Here is a 16,851-nt window from a genome sequence, read left to right as displayed (position 1 = left end):
CAGGTTAGTACATCAGACGGATGAATTTGTAAATGTCAAGGAAATGACTGCAGTGCCTTAGGGGTGGCGTGGTTCCAGGTATGCTACAGCGGTGGGGGGGGGCTTTCACTGTGGCATTTCATAAACTCAGAGGTGCCCCCTCCCACCCAAAGCAGGTGCCACAGAGCTCAGCACGTTGGCATCCTCACAGCACATGAATGTTCATGGCTGGAATCGAGTGGTTTTTCTTAAGCCAATCCCTGCTTTCCCAGACAGTCTCTGTGTGTGAACATCCATCACTGCCCTGAGAGCACAGGGGGTTATTCCAGTTCAAGTTCACCACTGGGAGAGCCATTCAACAGCGGTGAACGACTGTGGGACCCTGGCGGCCAGCAAGCTGCCAGAGACCCCCTCCCCAGGGGCGGGTGGAGACACGCTGTTCTGCAAGGCTGGCAGGCAGCTCTGCATCTGCACTTCAGGAATGGCTTTCTGAAGGGACAGAGGGAAGTCCTGTGGTGGCTCAGGGAGGGCTCTGGGCGACAGCGAGGTCTTGGTTCAAATTCCAGCTCTGCTGTTTGACTTGGAGCAAACTGATGAACCTACCCCCCTCGAGCCTCAGTTTCCTTATCTGTACAATGAGCACAACATGCCCCCATCTAATTTTACAGGGAGGGTTGATTTGTGTAAACCCAGTAGCCACGGCAACCATCACAGCTGCCTGGCCCATGCAGGTTCGCCATTGGAAATACATATTTCATTTAAAATTGTATTGTATAATAAATATGTATTTTCCAATGGCTTTAGGCGACCCCTATGTTTTGGTCGTTCGCCCCCCGCCAGGGTCGCAACCCACAGGTTGAGAACCGCTGCTCTACACAAACTCTGCACTAACTGGCTTCTCTTTTAGCACTCCACCATCTTGGCTGCCTCTTCTCTCCTCCACGTGGCCTTACTCTGCTCTCTCCTCTAATACTAATCTCAGGAGCTGACAGCAAGGTCCTGGTCTGCCCCACTTTATAGTGCAGAAATCAAAGCCTTTAATCCAATATACAAAATAGGGAAGTCTAATACAAAGTCACTTATCTGAGGCATAATGGGATTGTACCACCCCATATCAAAAAGGGTGGGAGGCCCTGGCCGGTTGGCTCAGCGGTAGAGCGTCGGCCTGGCGTGCGGGGGACCCGGGTTCGATTCCCGGCCAGGGCACACAGGAGAGGCGCCCATTTGCTTCTCCACCCCCCACCCTCCTTCCTCTCTGTCTCTCTCTTCCCCTCCCGCAGCGAGGCTCCATTGGAGCACCCAGGCGCTGGGGATGGCTCCTTGGCCTCTGCCTCAGGCGCTAGAATGGCTCTGGACGTAACAGAGCGACGCCCCAGATGGCAGAGCATCGCCCCCTGGTGGGCATGCCGGGTGGATCCCGGTCGGGCGCATGCGGGAGTCTGTCTGACTGCCTCCCTGTTTCCAGCTTTGGAAAAATGAAAAAAAAAAAAAGGGTGGGAAAGGCTTAGTCCTAAAGGATCCTGCCTGCCCACAACCCGCCCCCAACACACATTAATATCACCTGGGTGACGGGCTTCCATGTGGGCAGCGCCATCTTTAACAAAGTGAGCATGACATATTTTATCTGCCCAACAGTGGGCTGTTAGCTTTAATCCCAGCTTGCACCAGGCGGGCAAGAAATACACACAGTAGAAAACACTTCCCTTTCCATTAAGGGCTCCCAAAGCCACTGACTTATCCGAGTTTCCTAGAATCAAAGGTTTCTAGCTCACCAGCCCCCTTCACCTCTGTTCTCGTACTCCTTCTCTCTACACAAACTGGCTTCTCCCTCAGCATTCCGCCATCTTGGCTGCTTCCCCTCTCCTCCATGTGGCCTTTCTCTGCTCTCCTTTCTCTGCTCTCTTCTAATGCTAATCTCAGGAACCAAGAAAGAGCAAGCTCCTGGTCTGCCCGTTTTATAGTGTAGAAAGCAAAACCTTTATTTATTTATTTAAATTGTGGTTTTGTTTTTTTCTTATTTATTCATTTTAGAGAGGAGAGGAGAGACAGAAGGGGGGTAGGAGCTGGAAGCATCAACTCCCATATGTGCCTTGACCAGGCAAGCCCAGGGTTTCGAACAGGCAACCTTAGCATTTCCAGTTCGACGCTTTATCCACTGCGCCACCACAGGTCAGGCGAAAGCAAAACCTTTAATCCAATATACAAACAAGGAAATCTCTGATACAAAGTCATTTATCTGAGGCATAATGGGATTCCTCATGAGAATGCACCACCCCACATCATGCAATTAGTCAAAGGTGTGGGGGAAAGCTTAGTCTTAAATCTAATTAAGCCTTAGGTTATAACGACCCTGCATGCTTACAGCCTGTCGCCCACACCCAATGCAAACTATAAGCGAGCAAACATATATCATATTTAAAAACTTTAAAAACTTTTTTGAGCCTGACCTGCGGTGGTGCAGTGGATCAAGTATCGACCTGGAACGCTGAGGTCGCCGGTTCAAAACCCTGGGCTTGCCTGATCAAGGCACATATGGGAGTTGATGCTTCCTGATCCTTACCCCTTCTCTCTTTCCTCTCTCTCTAAAAATGAATAAATAAAAGTTTAAAAACTTATTTGACCAACAGTTTGTCACACAGGAAGTCTTACTAAACAGTTAAGACCATGATGATGGCATTCATCTGATCAGACCACAGCTCCGCTGGTCATGGCCAGTTCTTCCCCTGAGGCAGGGAAACCTCGTGCCAGGACCTGGACCGGTGAAGCACTCATTAATGCTGCTCTGCTTTCTGCTTCTCTCTGGGACCACGGCTTGTTTGCTTAATTAAGACACCCCTCCTGCCCTGGCCGGTTGGCTCAGTAGTAGAGCGTCGGCCTGGCGTGCAGAAGTCCCGGGTTCGATTCCCGGCCAGGGCACACAGGAGAAGCGCCCATCTGCTTCTCCACCCCTCTCCTTCCTCTCTCTCTCTTCCCCTCCCGCAGCCGAGGCTCCATTGGAGCAAAGATGGCCCGGGCGCTGGGGATGGCTCCTTGGCCTCTGCCCCAGGCGCTAGAGTGGCTCTGGTCGCAACAGAGCGACGCCCAGGAAGGGCAGAACATCGCCCCCTGGTGGGCAGAGTGCCAGGTGGATCCCGGTCGGGCGCATGCGGGAGTCTGTTTGACTGTCTCTCCCCGTTTCCAGCTTCAGAAAAAAAAAACAAAAAAACCCCAAAAAACATCCCTCCTCCCGCCCATGTCCCTCGGAGTTCCATCGTCCCACTCAGGCTGCGTGGTTTGGGCAGAGCTGATCCTTCCCCAGCGCCGTGTGACTCAGGCCTGGTTGATTAGCATATTCATCCCCTTAGGGACTACCATTGGTCCAGGGATGAGCATGTGACCTCACTGTGGCCAATGATGTTTTTTTGCTGCCATTCCTCTGCTGACCTAGAATCCGGAAGTCGTGGGGATCCTGGAACCAACTGAGCCTGAAGCCGTGAATTTTGGGAGCCAATAAATCCCTTTGGACCTAGGGTTTTCCGCCATCTTGGCTGCTTCCCTTCTCCACGTGGCCTTTCTCTGCTCTCCAGGATCCTGATAAAATACAACCCTGTTCCAAGCTGTGAAGACCACAGCCAGTCAGCACCGGTATTGGTTCTTCAGAGCCGTTTCCATAATTCCACCCCAGCCTGTCCCGTGTGGAGTCACTCCCTGTCCCTCTGCGGAGCTGTGGCGTTTTGCAAACCCTGAGAAGCTAATTAACATCAGTCCTGGCGTGGCACCGAACGCACTCCGTTCTCCCACAGGAAGCTTCCCTAAACAAAAAGTAGGGAATCGGTACAACTTGCAAGAGAGATGCAAAATACTTCCAAGTGTAGCAGGCATGCTGGTCATGAGAAAGAGCTAAATAGAAGGGATTAAGCCCGTCCATTTTTCCTAATGAGCGCAGAGTACCCTGCTCCACCCAGATCTTTCCAAAGGAAGGTGTATGGAAACCATGATGATAAGAAGCAAGGATGAAGTCACCGCCAGCATTGTTTCCCTGAGTTTCTAAATTTACTGCAATCGTCTCCTTGTTATTTACAAAGTCATCCTGTAGAAAGAACTAGCCCGAAGGGAACATCTTTTATTAATTGCATAAACCAGGAAGTGTATATTAACAATAAATAAGCCTGACCAGGCGGTTGCGCAGTGAATAGTGCCTGGACTGGGATGCGGAGGACTCAGTTCGAGATCCCGAGGTTGCCAGCTTGTGTGCGGGCTCATCTGGTTTGAGCAAAGCTCACCAGCTTGGACCCAAAGTCGCTGGCTTGAGCAAGGGGTTACTTGGTCTGCTGAAGGCCCACGGGGCAAGGCACCTATGAGAAAGCAATCAATGAACTAAGCAATGAAAAACTGATGATAGATGCTTCTCATCTCTCTCCCTTCCTGTCTCTCTGTCCCTAGCTATCTGACTCTCTCTGTGTCTTTGTAAAAACAAACAAACAAACAAACAAAAAAATGAATAAATGAAACAAGCAAGGTTGAGTTTGTAGGCCTCAAATCAAGACGTGAGCAAGTAGACACCTGCTGGGCACTCAGAGGAGTTTGAACCGGTACCATGTTCCCAAGAGGCACTTGATGTGAAAACACTGAGACCGCACAAGCTTTTGCCCGACAGGTTTTTTTGTGTTTTTTTGTTTTGTTTTGGTTTTTTTGTTTTTTTGTTTGTTTTTTGAAGCTGGAAACAGGGAGAGACAGTCTAGACAGACTCCTGCATGCGCCCGACCGGGATCTACCCGGCACGCCCACCAGGGGCGAAACTCTGCCCACCAGGGGGCGTCGCTCTGTTGCCACCAGAGCCACTCTAGCGCCTGGGGCAGAGGCCAAGGAGCCATCCCCAGCGCCTGGGCCATCTTTGCTCCAATGGAGCCTTGGCTGCGGGAGGGGAAGAGAGAGACAGAGAGGAAGGAGGGGATGGGGGTGGAGAAGCAAATGGGCACTTCTCCTATGTGCCCTGGCCGGGAATCAAACCCAGGTCCCCCGCACGCCAGGCCGACGCTCTACCGCTGAGCCAACCGGCCAGGGCTGTGTTTTTTTTTTTTTCTGAAGCTGGAAACGGGGAGGCAGTCAGACAGACTCCCGCATGTGCTGACCTGGATCCACCCGGCACGCCCACCAGGGGGCGATGCTCTGCCCATCTTGGGGCCTTGCTCTGCTGCAACCAGAGCCATTCTAGCGCCTGAGGCAGAGGCCACAGAGCCATCCTCAGCGCCCGTGCCAACTTTGCTCCAATGGAGCCTTGGCTGCGGGAGGGGAAGAGAGAGACAGAGAGGAAGGAGAGGGGGAGGGGTAGAGAAGCAGATGGGCGCTTCTCCTGTGTGCCCTGGCCAGGAATCAAACCCGGGACTCCTGCATGCCAGGCCGACGCTCTACCACTGAGCCAACTGGCCAGGGCTTGCTGGACAGGTTTTTAGGGACAGATGCCAAAGAACTATTCGTGTGCGCATTGAAATGGGCAGGGACAGGCCTCTTGCTTTCTAACAGCGAGAAACCGTAAACAACCTCAAAAGTACATTCAGCAACATGAAAATTGGTTAGACGCGTCATGACATTTCAAACGATTGGATTGTTCACATCAAAATTGTCCTGTAGGCTGACCAGGAGGTGGCGCAGTGGATAGAGTGTCGGACTGGGATGCTGAGGACCCAGGTTCGAGACCCCGAGATTGCCAGCTTGAGCGCGGGCTCATCTGGTTTGAGCAAAAGCTCACCAGCTTGAGCCCAAGGTAGCTGGCACCAGCAAGGGGTTACTCGATCTGCTGAAGGCCCGCAGTCAAGGCACATATGAGAAAGCAATCAATAAACAACTAAGGCGTTGCAATGCGCAACGAAAAACTAATGATTGATGCTTCTCATCTCTCCATTCCTGTCTGTCTGTCCCTGTCTATCCCTCACTCTGACTCTCTCTCTGCCTCTGTAAAAAAAAAAAAAATTGTCCTGTAGAAACATATTTAAATGGCACAGAATGATGATCATCATGTATAATTAAAGGCAAAAAACAAGTTAAAACAATACATACTCTGTGAGCTCACTTTAAATAATATACCGAATATGCATAAAGAAGAGACTGGAAAACACAATTTGTATTAGAAGTGGTTATTCTGAGCAGTGGGGTTGTTTTGTTTTGTTTTTTTACTCTGTATCTTCAAGTTTCTTTCAGAAACACATACTTTGAAAAATAATTTAACCCTCATAAAGTTTGTATAAAGAAAATATGCTTTTCTGTATTTTTCTCCCACTGTTTGACCTAAGTTATTTTGTCGAGTGGTAAATAGGTATCACGATCCATTTGGGCTCTTTCCCTGCACCTGCCTTTATCAATGAGGCTGCTTTGGGCTGCAAGTAATGGATGTCCAAATAGCAGTGCTTAAACAATCCAGTTCCCATCTCAATGCACAGGAAGTCTGGAGGCAGCGCTTGTGGCGCTGACACCATGGCTCAAGGATGCGGTGCCTCATGGTTCAAAAGAGGCTGCCAGAGCCCTCCTGTCATAGCTTCACTCTGCAAGACGCCAAGAAGAAGGAAGGGGGTTCCAGGGACAAAGGATCATCTGATTAAAGGGAGAAGTCTTCCCACAATTCCCTTTTACATTCTCATTGGTCAGAACTGGGTCCCACACCTCCTCCATAACAGTCCCATTCACAAGTGTGAATGGCTGAGACCTGCTATCAGGATTCATCTTCCTGCTCCCACAGCTGAGCACGTTGCCTCTCAAACCAACTGCAAGGCCTGTTGGGAAGGAAGACGGGACCACATCGAGTTCTTGGGGGTCTTGGGGTGTGTGGAGTCAATGGTGGTGGGGGAGGGGTAACCCATCCATCTTGGTGGCTAACAGCCCCTGGAGTCAGTCTGTCTGGGGGTAAAACCCGATTCTGTTGCATGCTGGATGGCAGTGGGACCCAGAGGGAAATTGTCTCATCTATCTGTGCCTCAGTTTCCCCTATTATAAAAACAAGTGGATGATTGTGAAGAATAAATGGATTAAAACATGTAAGCTCCCCAAAGAATGAAACCAGGTGTTCCAACAAAAATTTACACACAAATGTCTACAGCAGTACTAATCATAATAGCCGAGAGGCGGGAATGACCCAGGTGTCCAATAACAGGTGAATGAATAAGCAAATGTGTCACACCCACTCAAGGGGATGTTATTCCGCTTTAAAAATAAATGAGGCCCTGGCCAGTTGACTCAGTGGTAGAGCGTCTGCCGGTGTGCTGGTGTGCCGGGTTTGATTCTGGGTCAGGATACAATAGAAGCACCCATCTGCTTCTTCACCCTTCCCCCTCTCGCTACTCTATCTCTCTCTCTGCTCCCCTCCTGCAGCCATGGCTCGATTAGAGTGAGTTGGCTCTGGGTGTTGAGGACAGCTCCAGGGTCTCCGACTCAGGCACTAAAAAATTGCTCCTGTTGCAACATAGCAAAGGCCCCAGGTGGGTAGAGCATCGCCCCCTAGGGGGCCTGCTGTGTGGATCCGGGTTAGGCCACATGTCGAAATCTGTCTCTGCCTCCCCTCCTCTCATTAAATAAAAAAAAATTAAGCGTATCAGGGTGATATTGGCTAATAAGCTCATATAGGTTTCACGTGGACAACGATACATCATCTGTCTATTGCATCGTGTGCTCACCGCAGTAAAAGTTGGACCTTCCTCTGGCATATTTTATAAGAATATTATTATTATTATTATTTATTTTATTTATTTTTTTACAGAGGCAGAGATAGACAGGGACAGACAGACAGGAATGGAGAGAGATGAGAAGCATCAATCATTAGTTTCTCGTTGCGCGTTGCAACTTCTTAGTTCATTGATTGCTTTCTCACATGTGCCTTGACCGCGGGCCTTCAGCAGACTGAGTAACCCCCTGCTGGAGCCAGCGATCTTGGGTCTAAGCTGGTGAGATTTTGACTGAAGCCAGATGAGCCCATGCTCAAGCTGGCGACCTCGGGATCTCGAACCTGAGTCATTCCGCATCCCACTCCGACGCTTTATCCACTGCAACACCACCTGGTCAGGCCTCTGGCATATTTTAGACTGACCACCAAATCCCACCCTTCTGAGTCTCCTGCCCAGCCCTGAGTTCTGCTCACTCCACCACCATTTGTTGGACCCCGCTGGTGTATTCAGCAGCTGCTTGGTGAATGAGACTCAGGCTGGCATTCCTGTGGAGGGGATGGGCAGTAATGAAGTTTCTCTCTATGCACTTTGATGGCAGGTATTCACAGCTGCTGTGCAGAAAAATAAAGTAGTGAGCAAGGACAGAGGTGGGGGTGTGAGATGCTTGAGGTCGGGGGTCCCCAGAATGCTTGCTCTAACGGAGCCCATTTCCCCCCATCACTGGTCCAGGCACCCAAGTATGCCAGGGAAGGTACCATTCTTGGATTCCTAGACAGGTGAGCTCCACTGCTGTATTGAGAGGCTCTGCCCTCCACGGTTCTTGGGGTTGTGGGAAGGTACACTAGTCTATTCTGGTCCCTGGTGAGAATGCCAGCGGCCGATTCAGCGAAACATGAATATTTTGCGATGGAAAACGAAGACAGGTCGTTTTTTTACAAAGAGCATTTCAAATGGTGGGTCACATCGGGAGTCGCCGCCTGCGGAAATGTTGGCGGTGCAAAGGCTAAAGGAGTCTTTTAAAGGTTCTTAGAATTGAGGGGAGGTGGGGAAATCTTTTTGCCTAGTCCCCCCATCCCCCCGCACGCCTCCTCCCCATTGACCGGTCCAGGGTCTTCCTTCCGCTGCTCAGGTCGGGCCTTGCAGTGCCAGGGAAAGCCACGAGAGAGCAGTATCGCTCTACGCTTGTAGCCCGCACGTGGCTACAACATGATGATGCCCAGAGCCATTGCCTTGGGTACCAACCAGGGAGCCGGGCTTCCTGCGGGCACCCGCGCAGCTGTCGCCAAAACCTAGTGAGTGGGCAAAGCAAAAACAGTCAGGTATTTCCTGTCTCCGCTGGAGTTTGGAAAGCTTTCTGTGCTCTTGTGCGGTTATGTGTTGGTTCTAGAAGCAGCTTATCCTAAAATGCCAGTTCCTCCCCTCCCCCCACCGTAAGCAGTGGAGAAAACTCTAAAGGCCCCTGTGAACCCGGAGCGGTGGCCAGCGAGGTTCATGTGCCTTTGGAGAGCTCAGTTTTCTGTACCTTTTAAAATCCGAACCTGTGATTTATGAGCAGGTAGCTTTGGCTTTAGAAAATGGTCTTCTCCCTTTCTTAATACACATACCAAACAGACAATCAGAATACAGTCAAAAGAATAAAAAATACAACTTGAACTTTTCAGCTTTCATGGTCTGGGGAGGTTGCAGTTAGGAGCAAACCTCGAATGCCAACTTAATGTGCGATGTATTTGCATGAAAAAAAGTAAGAATTTGTCTTCCTTTGAGATGCTCTCAGGTTACCCAAAATATTTAATAAAACCTCTGGGTTTGGAGGGAAACTTCTGCCAGAGATATCTGGCGGCATTCGGCTTTGACTCAGTCTGGAGAGCGGTGTCGGGCTGAGCGTGCGGCTGAATCTTCAATCTGCTCAGCTAAGAAGCAGCTCGCATAACCGTTTTCCTTTTGGCTTCTCTCTCTGGTACAGAAGAGAGGCTGTTGCTGGGATCCGGGCGGTTTCCTGTTAGCTGAAGCCCTGGGAGCTGTTTTCAAAAAAAAAGGCACAGTCCTTCGGACTTGAAAATTGCAGTTTTGTGTCTATTTTGTTTCTCCACGGGGTCAGCTGTTTGCCTGGATGTGCTGCTCATAAGCCAATGTTGGAAACGTCTTAGAGAAGCCGCCTGCTTAATGCTTTGTGAGAGAACACGGTGCAACCCACACCTCCCCCTCTGCCTCCTCCCCTAGCCCTGGGAGGGAGCTTGTGCCTGGCCCTGGGAGGCCTGGGTCCTGGGAGGGAAGGTGTGCCATCCCTGAAGTCTGCTGCCTGCCCTGCTCCTGGCCGTGCCACCCTGCTGGGCTGCTTGTGGTCAGGGTCCCGGTGCCATTGCCAGGACTTGGGAAGCACATGTCTGTCTTCCCCTGGTCCCCACCAGGGCCGTAAAGAGAGACAGTTTGATAACTCTATATTTAGCACCAGTTAGGAGAGCTAGGGGGAAAAAACCAAACCAAACCAAATAAAAACAAAAAAATAAGGTTGAAATTCCTGAAAGATACTTAGCTGCCTACCTATGGTTGAAGGGTTTGCAGGAAATGAACCAGAACCTCCTTCAGAGCTGGTGGGATTTGGGGGATAATTTCGGCCAGATTCTGCTGACCACGTTGGCCACGGCTCTGACAGAGGGCTGGACGGGATCAGAGGCAGGGAAGGACTCACGCTCTGCTGTCACACTGGGAGCCTGGCTGCCTGTGCCCCTCCCCCCTCCTGCGTGGGTAGCTGCCATGGCAAAGTGTGGTGGGTGTACTTCTTTCAGCTTTGCAAGCGCTTAAACATATGGAACTGTGCTGGGTAAGAGTCAGCGCAAATCCCCCAGCTTAGCGACTAGGGGCCCCCATTATCCAAGCAAGCACTTCTGTGCGTGCTATGGCTTTGCAGATGAGGGGAGCTGTTACAGTCCGGGCTGGAGGAAATGAACGCGCCTAGCACCATTGACCCATTCTGCTCGGGGGTCCATAAAATCAGGGTGGGTGGAGAGCCTTTGACAGAGGGGCCTTGTGAGTGGCTGAGCCTGCTGGGGGGGGGGCGCATCGAGGCAGAGACACTGTCAGTCCTGCCTGGCACCTTGGCATGGGGTATATTCCATTCTCATCACAATAGTGATGAGGGGCTGCCCGTGTGTGGTGCTGCTGTTCAGAGAGGTGGCATTGGGAGGTGGCAGGCAGTGACATGCAAATGCTGTCACCTCCTCCCTCCCTCCCAATAATGGTGGGCCAGTGGAAGTTCCCAGAGTAAATCATTTCAGCCCCCCCATCCCTCCTCCACACGGGATGCAGGGAACTTGGGGGGCGTGGGACTTCTGCCGGAGCTTGTGGCCAACAATGCACATGGCATTGATCCCGGGGAGCCCAAGCAACCCCTCACTGGTGGATGTGACTAGGGGGCCTCGTTCCTGGATGAGCCCCCCCCTCCACGTTGTAGGCGGTTGGGTGGCTCCTTTCTTCTGTGTTCTGGATCTAGAATTGAAGGGGATGGGAGGTCCGTTTCCCTTTGCTTTCCCTTTCCCAGCTGCTTGGTGACAGGAATGACTGGGAGTGTTTATGTAAAAGTGCCCATCTCCTCCCCCAGTCCCCCCACCCCCTAAATACCAAATATGACTCGACAGGGGGGGTGACCCAGGGACATTTACCAGTGCTGCCCTCTGCATGGGAGCTTCCTTCTCAGGTCTGCTGATGGGGGGCATCAGGATCCCCTTCCTGTGAGGCCTTCCCACCAGTGAGGGGGGCATCTGGGTCACCTTCCCACCAAGTGACTGTATTAGAAGGTAAAAGGGTAAGAGGTGGAGATGCCAGGAATTGAACCCAAGGCCTCATACATGCAAAGCACACACTCTACCACTGAGCTACACCCCCTGGCTTTGTTGTGGTGAGAATGTCAAAAGCTATACTTTCCTTCCAGTTGCACAAGTTTCTTTCTGAGTGTGCTGTTTCCATGGATTAAGTATGTCTTCTGTGCTGTGTCAAGTTCTGGGACCAACAAGGCACTGCACCTGTAGAGGCGTGGCCTGGAGCAGGAGGGAGTGATAGGAAGAGAAGGCCGTGTCTGTGTGGCCCACCATGGGGACACCAAACCAGGGCCTGTCCTTGTTAGTATAGTGGTAAGTATTCCTGCCTGTCACCCAGGAGACCGGTGTTCCATTACCCGACGGGGAGGCTACATGAAACTTTTAAGTGCTTTGAGATACATGTAGACTCACACACGCAAAGATGTGTATCTCATGGTTGTGCCTGCAAATGTGTACATTAGGGCGCATCCAGAAGATAATCTCCCCCCCCCCAGAGATATACCGAGTGAAGAAAACTCCCCATTGTGTACATACTGTATAATACATACATCTCTAGTGCTTTCTGATTCCTATTCCTGATCAATAGCTGACAATTATAAAGCTCTTATGCACCGGGCGGTGTTTGTTCGCGCTTTGCAGGGGTGCACTCCTTCAGTCTTCAACAACCTTACCGGTAGGTGCTACATGATCACTTTAGATGGTGAAAGGCCGGCATAGGGAATGGCTGTGTGACTTATGCAAGGTCGCATAAGTTACAATGTTGTCTAGAGATCGGCCACCTCGGGGGAGAAGGACTGGGGTAAGGTGGGAGTGGCTGCTTGACTTTCCATGCTGGATCTTGCTGGACTGTTGAACTTGATTCTTCTTTCGCCCTCCCTTTCTCTTTTTCCCTCTCATTTCCCCTTCTCCATTTCCCTCCCTCCCTCCCCTTTCTTTCTTTCCTTTCTTTCTTATTCCATGTTTATCAGAACGATGCACTTAATAGTTTTTAAAGAACGACCCTGCAGTGATGAAGGGCCGCTGTAGGATTCAGCTGCCGTCCCTCATAGCTCTGAGGTTCCGTTTATGCCACTTTGGTATGCAGATTATTTTGAGCTAAAGATACTTGAAAAACAGCAGATGCAGAGAGAAGCTTTTGCCAAAGTCTCCTTACCTGCCTAACAACATATCCTGGAAAGAATCCCCTCCCCGGGGATGACTGATTCTTGTCACAGGACAGGAGACTAGGAGTGGACAACACACCCAGAGGGACTGTCGCAAATGATCACACTTCCCACACACAATCGGAAGACAATCCACAGCCTTCCTCTCTAAGGCTGGCAAGATCTGGCCGCTGCCCACCTGTCTGTCCTTGCCTCACACCTCTTCCCCCTTCCCCTCTCCCCCTCTTCACTTCCTCCACAGGGACTCAAGTTCCTCCAACTAGCCGACCTCTTTCCAGCCTCAGGGCCTTTGCATCAGCATCCCCTTCCATCTGAGAACCTCTTCCTCTGGTCTTAACACAGCTGGCTGGCTCTCCCTCCCTTCTTCCTGTCTTCTCAGCTCCCCTGGGATTCCACCCCATCGCTACAGTTTATTTTGCTTCTTACCACCACTGTTACCACTCAGTGCATTTGTGGATGGGTCAGGGGGGTCACCGGGTGCTTGGCAAACACCTATCCAATGACTTCACATCATGGAGGCTCACCCCACTAATCCGTCCTCTCCCACACAGCTCTCCCCACCCACCTGTTTCCTTCCCAAAGGGAAGGGAGGCAGGGAGAGCTGCACCTGGATACCAACCTGCTGATTTCTTCATGCCTTCAAGCTGCGCAGGTGCCGCGGGGGTGGTGGCGGTGCTCGAAGGCCGGATCTGAGGTGCTCACTGCCCCCACGGAAAGCCATGCGCGGGCCGTGCGTCATCCCATAGGCCTTGGCGCGGTCATCATCCCTGCCATGTTTGGGCTGCTGGGGGAGCCATGAACAAGGGCGACCTTGTTTCTTTGGGATAGAGAAGGGAGCTTGAGAAAGCGGAGCTCTCAGCCAGGTAGGATTCATCCAATCATCGATCCGTTTATTAATTCAACAAATATTTATTAAAGCGCAGGTGATGTTCCAGGCGCTGTCCCAGGCCCTGAGGGACGACAGCAGTAACGCGGACATAGCTTCCTTGCTCCTCCTGGGTTTGTCCTTGTTGCTGGGGAGACAGAGTACATACAGACAAGGAAAGCAATGCCTAAGCTAATAACCATAAACAATAAGGGGGCTAGGGTCGTGTTGGGCGGCGTGATCAGGGAAACCTTCTTGGAGGCGGTGGCCTTGAAGGACGAGAAGGGGCATCGATTGCACAGAAACACGGGGCAAACCTCGGCAGAAGCCAATTCCGGCCGCTTTTCGGCTGCCGGTACCAGAACGCGGGGTGGATGACGCAGGGCGGTTAAGAAAACCAGGACAAGAGCTCGAGAGAGTTCCGTACGCAGCAGCCGAAATAGCTCAGTTGGGAGAGCGTTAGACTGAAGATCTAAAGGTCCCTGGTTCGATCCCGGGTTTCGGCAGCTCTCCTTTTTCTTATTTTCCCCAACCGGGTGCAAATAAATGAATACCTGATTACCCCTCAACTGACAAGTGTTTTGACTTTATTTAAAACAGCTCCGAGCAGTACCCTCCAGGAGCCAGAGGGGATGGAGACTTCCTCCAGCCCCTACCCCCCAATCTGAGGAAATCCAACATGAGATTGTCCCTGACTCTCATTTCGTTTATTTCGTGAGAACGCTGACGACTCTGGTCCATGTTCTTTGTGGGCTCACTTTTGTTTTCTGTTCATTAATTTCTGCTGAGTGCCGGCGGCGCGGGGGGGGGGGGGGGGTCAGAAACCTCGCGGGAAACGGCCTGTGTGAAACCTGGAATGAAGCCACGTGGGGCTCCCCGGTGGTTCATACTGGAGGGAACGGTAAATCGAGGAAACCCGCGGGGAGTGTTAAGAGCTTAAAGGAAGGACTTGGAAAAAAAGGCTGTCACGGAGCGGGAAAAGTGGAGATGCCGGGGATCGAACCCGGGGCCTCATACATGCAAAGCATGCGCTCTACCACTGAGCTACATCCCCCACCTGGAGTGGCATCATCGCATAAGAGGTCTGACCTTTTTTCCATTTGGGCATGTTTCTCTTTTTCTGGGGATTCAGTGTGTGCTTACATCCCAGCAGGTCCCTCCGCCTTCCACCGAAACCCGCCTACCCGCGGAAGCTAGTGGGGCAAGTACACGCGGTGGCCAGGACAACGCTGTTTCTATATGGATGAACCAAAAGAGGGACCAGGTTGGTCTGTCCTTGGTTAGTGCAATGGCGAGTATTCCTGCCTGTGGTATGGAAGACCTGGGCTTGATTCCCTAATGGGAAGATGTAATGGGTTTTTTCTTTTTTATATACCTTCTCTGTTGTTTTTTTTTCCCATTTCTCTTTTAAACAGATCAAATTCTTTAAAAAAATTTTTTTTAATTCAACTTCATTTTGTACAAGACAAATTCTTCAACTTTCACAGGCATCCCTTACTCCTCTGGAAGAGTAAACCTGATGGTCCAGCGATGTTGGTCCAGTGGTTATCTGTCCACTGCTGGGTCCCACTCAGTGCCCTAGCATCCTCATGTCACAGGATGACAAGAACAAAGCATTCTCACATTCACGCCTTATTTTCCATGTCCTACGTGCCCACCGCGCTGCCATAAAGCGTCTGGTTTCTACAGTGGTTTCCCGGAACAAGACTGTCAGCTTCTAGGCCCAGGAATTGCTTTTGCTGCCTCACACGGTCCATCTTTGTACGTCTGGCCCACAGCTGGCCCTCAGGAATTGTTTATGGATTTGAGATAGGAGGGAGGATGGCTTGGAACTGAAAGAGTCAGAGAGAAAGAAATATAAATTTGTTCTTCCACTTATTTATGCATTCATTGGTTAATGCTTGAATGTGCCCTGATGGGGGGGACTGAGCCTGCAACCTTGGCATGTGGGGACAATGCTTTAATCAACTGAGCTACCCAGTCAGGACTTGTTTATTCATTTATTTTTCCACATTAATTCCACACATATTGACTGAGTCCTTACTAAGTGCCAGGCACTGTTATAGGCACTAGGGGTATAACGAATCAAGACCTTGCCCTCCTGAGCTTATGAGCTAGTGAGAGACACAGAAAAATAGTACAGAACAGGTTTCGAATGTGATAAATGCGATGAAGAAAAAGAAAACATATCAGAGAAATGCGATGTGTGATATTCATCCCCTTTGGGGCAGTGGCCAGGAAGGCCTTTCTGGTGACCTGGACAATAAGAAGGAGCAAATTATGAGAAGATCTGGGGAATGGCTTCTGGGCAGACAGAATGGCCAGTGCAAAGGTCCTGAGGTGAGGAGGAACCTGGCATATTGAAGGAATATCGAGGAAGCAGGTGTGGCTGGGTGCTGAGGAAGAAGGTGAGGAGTAAGGGAGACGTTGGCCAGGTCAACAGAGGCCATGGAGATTACGGAGGGGTCTTAACAGCCAAACGAAGGAGTATGGATTTGATTGTAAGAATTTTATGCAGAGAGGAAATATAATTTTGTTTTGAGCACCTGCTAAACTGAATACAGTCCTTCTTTTGTAAGTTCCCTGCTCCCTGGAAAAGTGTCCTCCTTTTTGATATTGGAAGACTAAACTGTAAATGTCTGTATTCGATTGATGCAGAGTCGATCCATTGCGTGTGATGTGACATATTTGTATCTAAATGATTACTTTTTTCTTACAATTATTATTAAATGTTAATAAGCATGTAAGCATAATTGTAATATAAAATATTTCAAATTTTTTATTATGCATTTAGCATATTATAGTGCATTGTTGTTACAATTAATAAAATGTTTCTTTTGTTTACAATATTGTTTTCTTCAATTTATTTTTGTCCTCCTTTTCATTGTAAAAAAAGTTGGTCACCTTAGGAACAAGGCCAGCAGATGGCTTACACAGGAGACCCATTCCGCACCTCCCCTCATGCCCTCTTGTTTGCCCATTTCACCTCAACAGCATCAGTTTGCAGCTGGGCTGAATGTGAGACGCAGTAACCCTTCGCTGGAGCTCACATATAACAACAGCATTTATAATACATAGTAAGAGTCACATTTGTTTCAGAGCTCAGACCTTGTACCAGGCATTGTTCTAAACCTCTGTGTCATTTGCTCAGTAGTCACTACTGAAAGGCAGAAACCGTGGGCGGAACCAAAAACAGGAGGCCAGTGTGTTCCAAAAGGAAAATTTATTTAAAAAAACACCTGGGGCCTGACCTGTGGTGGCACAGTGGATAAAGCGTCGACCTGGAAATGCTGAGGTCGCCGGTTCAAAACCCTGGGCTTGCCTGGTCAAGGCACATATGGGAGTTGATGCTTCCAGCTCCTCCCCCCTTCTCTCTCTCTGTCTCTCTCTCCTCTCTA

The 16,851-nt window shown here is 50.4% G+C and overlaps 2 long non-coding RNA genes and 2 other non-coding genes across 5 annotated transcripts; 2 read left to right on the top strand and 2 right to left on the bottom strand.

Annotated features, from left to right (window-relative positions):
• Positions 1 to 5,406: 5,406 nt before the first annotated feature.
• Positions 5,407 to 10,448, bottom strand: LOC136323252 (uncharacterized). Its single transcript, XR_010728949.1, has 3 exons — positions 8,366 to 10,448; positions 8,084 to 8,221; positions 5,407 to 6,725 (listed from the first exon to the last, which is right to left on the bottom strand). It is a non-coding gene; the product is annotated as an uncharacterized lncRNA (long non-coding RNA).
• Positions 10,449 to 13,171: 2,723 nt separating this feature from the next.
• LOC136325818 (uncharacterized) lies at positions 13,172 to 16,251 on the top strand. 2 transcript variants are annotated; one of them, XR_010729315.1, is made up of 3 exons: positions 13,172 to 13,451; positions 14,607 to 14,717; positions 14,941 to 16,251. It is a non-coding gene; the product is annotated as an uncharacterized lncRNA (long non-coding RNA). The 2 variants fall into 2 exon arrangements; XR_010729316.1 differs by having other exon boundaries at positions 14,604 to 14,717.
• On the top strand, positions 13,887 to 13,959 carry TRNAF-GAA (transfer RNA phenylalanine (anticodon GAA)). The gene has a single exon. It is a non-coding gene; the product is annotated as a tRNA-Phe (tRNA).
• Positions 14,436 to 14,507, bottom strand: TRNAA-UGC (transfer RNA alanine (anticodon UGC)). The gene has a single exon. It is a non-coding gene; the product is annotated as a tRNA-Ala (tRNA).
• Positions 16,252 to 16,851: the final 600 nt, after the last annotated feature.

Source organism: Saccopteryx bilineata, chromosome 2, assembly GCF_036850765.1.
Source record: "Saccopteryx bilineata isolate mSacBil1 chromosome 2, mSacBil1_pri_phased_curated, whole genome shotgun sequence".
Classification (NCBI taxonomy): domain Eukaryota; kingdom Metazoa; phylum Chordata; class Mammalia; order Chiroptera; family Emballonuridae; genus Saccopteryx; species Saccopteryx bilineata.
This window is presented reverse-complemented; position numbering and strand designations above follow the sequence as displayed.